Genomic DNA, 7,958 nt, shown 5'->3' with positions numbered 1-7,958 from the left:
TCTTCCTCTACCACTCTCTTCACTGCTTCGACATAATACATTTTCTGTACTACTCCAACCCTGGCAACCTCAGTCTCCCTTTCTCTCACTGGACACCTCCGATCTCCAGCCCCCACAATTAACACACACAACTTTCTCCACCGGTACCACACAATCCTTCACATTGACAATTCTGGATGTGGGAATGGGTGCAGTCCTCATTGAACATTAATCTGCCTGATGGTTTCATCATGGTCCATTACACCATTGCAAGGCACTCTTCATATCATTTATTAAAATTCCTTTATTTGTATGGCATGTTCAATGGAAACAAAGATTACAAACTTTGGCTGCATGGCCTTCGTCAGGGAGTACAAAGATACAATAATACAATTTCCTCTTTAGAACAGCATTTTCCAATCAATCCTGATTTGAAGAGGGAGTGGTTACATAATTCATTGGACAACACCTTGTAAGCAATACTATACACATTAAAAAATAAAATGCTGTAGATATGTTTTCAAAGTGCTAATCAAGGCTAGAAGCATCAGAACCCCAAGAAAAACAAAGTTCTAACCTTGAATATGACTGGGAAAAGTGGTAAGAATAAGAGAGACATCTGTTTTATAGTAGACTAGACCACAGGAGTCTAAACATAGCTGAGGGCAATGTAGCAATATGTCCACTAGATGACAGCAAAGGGACCTCTCACAACTCTACAGGAAAGTTTAAAAAAAACATATCTTCATTTAAACCAGGATACTTAATTTAGTGACCTGTAGTATGTAAATCCCAAAACTTTGCCTTCGGTTTAGCTGTTTAGGGTGGTCCCCTTTTCTAATTGAGGCCGGAACATGATCCATACCCATAGCTTGTATGGAGGCAGGGTCGCCATGGTGTAAATACTTGTAGTGCCTTGTCATAGGGTAGTCTTCATAGCCTCCCTATATGGTGTACTTGTGTTCCGCTAAGCGGTCTCGAAGGCGTTTCTATGTCCGTCAAATGTAGAATACCTTGCACTGTGGACATTCCAATCGGTAAATGACATGAGTGCTGTTATAGTTAATGAAATGCTACCCTGATACTCCGTTTTAGAAGCTGTGTCAACAAAATACTTTTTATGTGCAATGTTTATGCAATGGTTGCACTGGTTGCATTTTAAAAAGCCCCTGGGTTTGTGGTCTAGCCACGTTTTTTGAGAGTCACAAGGAAGGTAGCTGTAGACTAGTTTGTCATGTAGGGTAGGACATCTCTTAAAGCTTATGACTGGTGGCTCTGGGAAGGCTGTGCATAGCAGCGTATAACTTTGGATGATGTGTGCCAAGATAGGAACTGCAATGTGTTTAAAACCAAAGACTTTAATAAGTTAAATCATAACATTTTCTCTCTCTTTGGTTATATTCCTGAAAGTAAAATAAAATTAACAAATCATTTAAATGACTTGCATACATTTGGGCAGTTATGAAATGACAGAGGGGATACAGATAGGTGGGAGAAACAGAATGAATGGCTGGAGCACGGAATTGAACCCCGATCTTCAGTGGGAAGAGGGGTGAAATGTCTAAGCCAGGTGCGTTACTGCTGTCCGTTAGACCACAGGCCCTGTATGACTTGCATACATTTTTACTAAGTATATGTTGTTGTTGTTTTTTTGTTGTAAATTTCAATTCATCACAGAATAATTTATTGTAGAGTGGCTATGTGGTTGAGAGGGTACAATTCCAATGAAATGTACCATCTTACTGGCCCTCCTGTTTCCAATATGTCTAAACAAAGCTTTGAAAAAAATAAAGGTGGAATTCTTTTAAAAATATTCTCAGTAGACCCTTATATTATCAATAAAAATGTAGGTTATAAACCATTCTCATTTCTAACCCAGTTTTTGTGATTTGATGCTGCCTTTTGCATAAACTGAAACCCCAAAAAGTGTTTTCACAACATTCTCTTAAAAACACCATTATTTAGGTTCAGTGTTTCAGAGCACTTCACTTCTGTGTGTTAAAAAAACTTACACTGGGATTATACTGTATACAACACCCTCCAAACACCAGATCTCAGCTTACTTCCTGCCCTCAAGGACATCTACAGCACCCGGTATCACAGGAAGGCCAAGAAGATTATCAAGGATCTCAGTCACCCGAGCCACGGCATGTTCACCCTGCTACCATCTAGAAGGTTCAGACAGTACAGGTGCAAGCTGTGAACGAGAGAATGAAAAATGACTTCTATCTCCAGGTCATCAGACTGTTAAATAGTCACCACTAGCTGCCCTCCACCCTGAACTTAGTCAATGTAACTAGCTGGCTACCACCCTGTACTCTACCCTGTACCTTAGAGACTGCAGCCCTGTGTACAGTGTCTTTGAACACTGGTCACTTCATATGTATGTACTGTATTCTGTATTCTGTACATACTAGTTCTATTCATATACTGCCCATAATATCTCAACACACCATTATATACATATATATTTATATTCCAGACATTGCTTGTTGTGATATTTTTTATTTCCTTTCTTTACATTTTTTTTTGTATTATTGAATATTGTTTTAATTGGAGGGTATTATATTATACAGTCATGTTACACTGTACTGTATGTACAAGTGGGTAACCTGTGCAAGTGTGAGGTGTGAAATGGAAATGTGTTTTGTTGCACATCCCACTCCCCTGAGACACCTTCAGAGAGTGGGGTCACGGCCAGGGATCAGCCAATATTGACAGCGACCCTGGAACAATTAGGGTTAATTGCCTTGCTCAAGGGCAGAACAACAGATTTTTACCTTTTGGTTACTGGCCCAACGATCCAAACCACCATGCTACCTACAGTATTGCTCTGTTGGAGCTAGAAACATAAGCATTTCACTGCACCTGCGATAACATCTGCAACATACTGTATGTTACCCCAGTACGCAGAGAGGTTAGTGGAGGAGTGCCGAAGCGAGTTCTGTGCCATCTCGGCCCAGGGCAAGAATGCCGCCCACTCCCCCGGCCGGTCCTGGCAATAGGACCGCAGAAACCTGCCCACATCCTGGTTTACTCTCTCCACCTGCCCATTACTCTTGGGGTGAAACCCTGAAGTAAGACTGATCGAGACCCCCAGACGTTCCATGAACGCCTTCCAGACCCTAGACGTGAACTGGGACCTCGATCAGACACTATATCCTCAGGCATCCCGTAGTGCTGAAAGACGTGCGTAAAGAAGGCCTCCGCAGTCTGAAGGGCCGTAGGGAGACCGGGCAGGAGGAGATGACAGGACTTAGAGAAACGATCCACAACGACCAGGATAGCGGTGTTACCCTGTGAGGGTGGAAGATCAGTCAGAAACTCCATCGACAGGTTCGACCAAGGCCGTTGTGGAACGGGTAAGGGGTGTAGCTTACCTCTGGGCAGGTGCCTAGGAGCCTTACACTGGGCGCACAACGAGCAGGAGGAAACATAAAACCTCATGTCCTTAGCCAAGGTAGGCCACCAGTACCTCCCGCTCAAACAGTGCACTGTCTGACCGATCCCAGGTTGACCAGAGGAGGGTGACGTATGGGCCCAATAGATCAACTGGTCACGAACAGCAGACGGGACGTACAGACGCCCAGCGGGACACTGGACGGGAGTGAGCTCTGCACGTAAAGCCTGCTCAATGTCCGTGTCCAGCTCCCACACCACCAGGCAGGAGGCGGGGAGTATGGGAGTGGGATCCATGGGCCACTGCTCTATGTCATACAGAGGAAACAACCCCGGCACCGATCCTGCGGCCACAGATGGTGCACGAGCTGGAACCCCCTCCGGTCTCCCTGCGCACCGCCCCTCCCAGCTCCATGGGTAACGGAGAGGGGGTGCGGGGGGATGGACCCAACAGACGTGGATCTGAACGTCCGCGGGTAGCCAGCAGGTTGTCCAGCCGGATGGACAGGTCCACCAGCTGGTAGAACGTGAGGGTGGTGTCTTTGCAGGTCAACTCCCGACGGACGTCATCGCGCAGACTGCAGCGATAACGGTCGATCAGGGCCCTGTCTTTCCATCCCGGGCTGGCAGCCAGGGTCCTAAACTCCAGGGCGAATTCCTGGGCGCTCCTCGTCCCTCTCACGAGAATCTTTATCTCTATGTTCTAACTGAACTTTCTTTATACTCCATCTGTATCTTAGAGGTTGTAAAGCTCTAAGTTTTGTCCCATCATACATAGGTTCAATACTTTATTCAGAGAGCGCTCTGCCCCCAAAAGCAGAGCCAGTCTTTTATACACACATAAATCCTTATCTTAGGCTACTCCCTGTTCAAACAAACAGTATTTTCCCACTGACCACAGAATAGAGAAAAAACGATCAATCTTGTCACGTTCTTCAAGTCTTTCACTTCTCCTCCCCCGTTGGTTGAAAAACCTCTAATGGTTTTCTGTTTTACAACTGCACCCTGCCTGCATATCTATAAAATAATATAATGCCCTAGTTCTAGAATTCTAACAGAGCTACACACATTCTCAGATTATATTCTTATGATTCTAACACATTTCACACAGTTATACATTTTTGGGTGGAATCCTTTAGTCATTACCATTAAACATTCAAATGATTATATCAGTCCCATGCCTCAGATGGAAGAGGCGTTCACCCGCAGCTCTACCCTCGGGGCGGGTGGTCGAAGACTGCCCGGAAGCAGCGGGTGAACACCTCAAACTGGTCCAACGCCGCATCTCCCTCTCTCCAAACAGAGTTGGCCCATTCCAGGGCTTTCCCGGTGAGGCACGAGATGAGGGCGGACACCCTTTCACGGCCCGAAGGAGCCGGGTGGACGGTGGAAAGGTATAGGTCCAGCTGCAAAAGAAACCCCTGGCAGTTCGCAGCCTACCCATCGTATTCCTGGGGCAGGGAGAGACGAATCCCTCTGGAACCAGGAGAAGGGGGGGGCGCTTAGTCGAGACCCCGGTTGTGCTGGTGGAGGCGATGGGAGAACTCCCTATCTCTCCCAGCAGTCCATTGTCTGGACAATGCGGTCCATGGCGGTGCCAAGATGGTGGAGCATTGCTGCGTGCTCCCGGACACACTCCTCCACCCCTATACCCGGGACACCTGCTCCTGCTGACTCCATAGAGTGGTCCGGAATTCTGGAATGGGGTGCGTACTAGCGGTAGAGAAGTCAGGCGCATGAGAGCAAAAACTGACTTACAATGGTGTCTTTTAACCTGTTTGGGCTGCAGGGGCAGTATTGAGTAGCTGGATAAAAGGTGCCCATTTCAAATGGCCTCGTACTCAATTCTTGCTCGTACAATATGCATATTATTATTACTATTGGATAGAAAACACTCTCTAGTTTCTAAAACCGTTTGAATTATATCTGTGAGTAAAACAGAACTCCTTTTGCAGCAAACTTCCTGACAGGAAGTGGAAAATCTGAAATCGATGCTCTCTTCTAGGGGCTGCCTATTAAAGTCCTTGATATTTATTCGTTTAGATGCACTTCATACGTCTTCCACTAGATGTCGACAAGGAGTGAGAGAAGAAATTGAGTGTGTAACTTGATCTGAACTCGTATAATAGCTCTTTGTATGACGTGTCACCAGTTTCCTGTTTTCTGGAGAGCGCGTCAAGGGACCTGGATTTGCCTTCTGATAAGCTGTCGTTATGGACGACTAATATCTCCGGCTTTGATTTTATTTGATACATGTGACAATATCATCGTAAAGTATGTTTTTTCAATATAGTTTAATCAGATTATTGAAATTTTGTTCGGGAGTTTTGCCGTGTTCCGTTCTCTTCCGTTTGTTGACATGGAGAGATTCGCGCCACTTGGCAAGTGTGCTTGCTAAATCGAGAGGGAAAAAGGCCGTTCTAAATCCAAACAACGATTGTTCCCGACAAAGGACCCCTTGTAAAACATTCTGATGAAAGATCAGCAAAAGTAGGACCCATTTTATGATGCTATTTCATATATCTGTCGAACATGTTGTGCTAGTCGTTTGCGCCCAGCTTTTGGGTACTCTCTCGCTATACCTAAGCTGGATGTCGTAATGAAGTTATTTTTAGAATTCTAACACGGCGATTGCATTAAGAACTAGTGTATCTATCATTTCCTATACAACATGTATTTTTTAGTTATGTTTATGAATAGCTATTTGGTCAGAATATGTGTGTCAGAAAAAGTGTCAGAAAAATATCCGAACGTTGTGGGAAAAAGATGCTACGTTAGCACAATGTATAACCACTGATTTCAGCTCTAAATATGCACATTTTCGAACAAAACATAAGTGTATGTATAACCTGATGTTATAGGACTGTCATCTGATGAAGCTTATCAAGGTTAGTCAAAAATTATATATCTTTTGCTGGTTTGTTACGATCGCTAACTTTTGCTACTGGGGAAGGGCTTGTGTTTCTGGCTATTGTGGTAAGCTAATATAATGCTATATTGTGTTTTCGCTGTAAAACACTTAAAAAAATCGGAAATATTGGCTGGATTCACAAGATGTTTATCTTTCATTTGCTGTATACCATGTATTTTTCATAAATGTTTTATGATGAGTATTTAGGTATTTGACATTGGTGTCTGTATTTATTCTGGCTGCTTCCGGTGCAATTTCTGATGGTAGCTGCAATGTAAAACTATGATTTATACCTCAAATATGCACATTTTCTAACAAAACATAGATTTATTGAATAAAATGTTATAAGACTGTCATCTGATGAAGTTGTTTCTTGGTTAGTGACTAATTTTATCTCTATTTTGTCGGTTTTGTGAAAGCTACATATGCGGTAGAAACATGGTGAAAATATGCGGTTGTGTGTTTGGCTATTGTGGTTAGCTAATAGAAATACATATTGTGTTTTCGCTGTAAAACATTTAAAAAATCGGAAATGATGGCTGGATTCACAAGATGTTCATCTTTCATTTGCTGTATTGGACTTGTATTTCATGAAAATTATATTATATGATATCCCTGTCCCGTTAGGCTAGGCTATGCTAGTCAGCTCTTTTGATGAGGAGGATCCCGGATCCGGGATGGGTATCACTCTTAAGCCAGCCCCACCCATCTCTTGAAGGATTCACATGAGATCATGTGCTAAACAGTGAGTAGTGTAGTAAAGATTGAGACTAAAAGTGGTAGTAACCTACAATAAGGAAACAATCCAGGTTTAACAGAAAGTGTCCAGATAAAAAATATTTTATAAATATTAGATGACACTTACCCAGACACACTTGTCTAAATTGATGGGTCATGTGAAAGAAATGCTAAAACCCCCAGCCACATCTTGCCAAGTGGATGGGTCTCTACAGAAGGTGGAAACGGTATAGCCAAATGGTTACTTGCATAGTAGCAATATCAGAAATAGATAGTGTCAATATACGTAAAAGAATATACAGTATGTACAAGAACAATATCAATGATGATATAAATCAGGGGTAAAGTGGCTGAGCAGCAGGATAAAAAAATTTGTAGCAGCAACGTGTGTTAAGAGAGAGTCATTTGAATAGAGGCACTGCAGATAGTGCTGATGCCTGGTCCATCCGAAACACGCATGAACAAGGGAATCTGTATTTGGAGAGCCTGTTTCTGTCTTGCCCTTGACTTTGGTGCAGGGCAAGTGATGTCCATACCCTCTTCGTCGTAAAACTCCCTGATCTTCTCAAAAATATATGTTTGTCTAGCTGTGTCCAGTCCAGGTGGTGCTCGTACAGGCAGACCATCTATGGGAGGAAGGATGTCAGCGTTGCGCAGCAGAAACCTGGTCCCGACAGTCCGAATGCTCCTTGGCGACAACAACACCAGGCTCCAGAGCATCAAAGCTGTAAAACAGGGAACAACAACAACAACAAAAAATCAGAAGACATTACAACATCACCTCCCAAATTTAGATAAGAATAACCTTATTCAATTAAAATTATTTTCACCTGAAGTGCTGGTACTGGTGTTGTTTCACCTGAAGTGATCGGTCAGGTGTTGTTGCCAGCCATAGCTTTCCACCAGCACCGTACAATCCTCCAGTCCAACC

This window comes from Salvelinus namaycush, chromosome 8 (assembly GCF_016432855.1).
Source record: "Salvelinus namaycush isolate Seneca chromosome 8, SaNama_1.0, whole genome shotgun sequence".
NCBI classification, from domain to species: Eukaryota; Metazoa; Chordata; class Actinopteri; order Salmoniformes; family Salmonidae; genus Salvelinus; species Salvelinus namaycush.
This window is presented reverse-complemented; position numbering follows the sequence as displayed.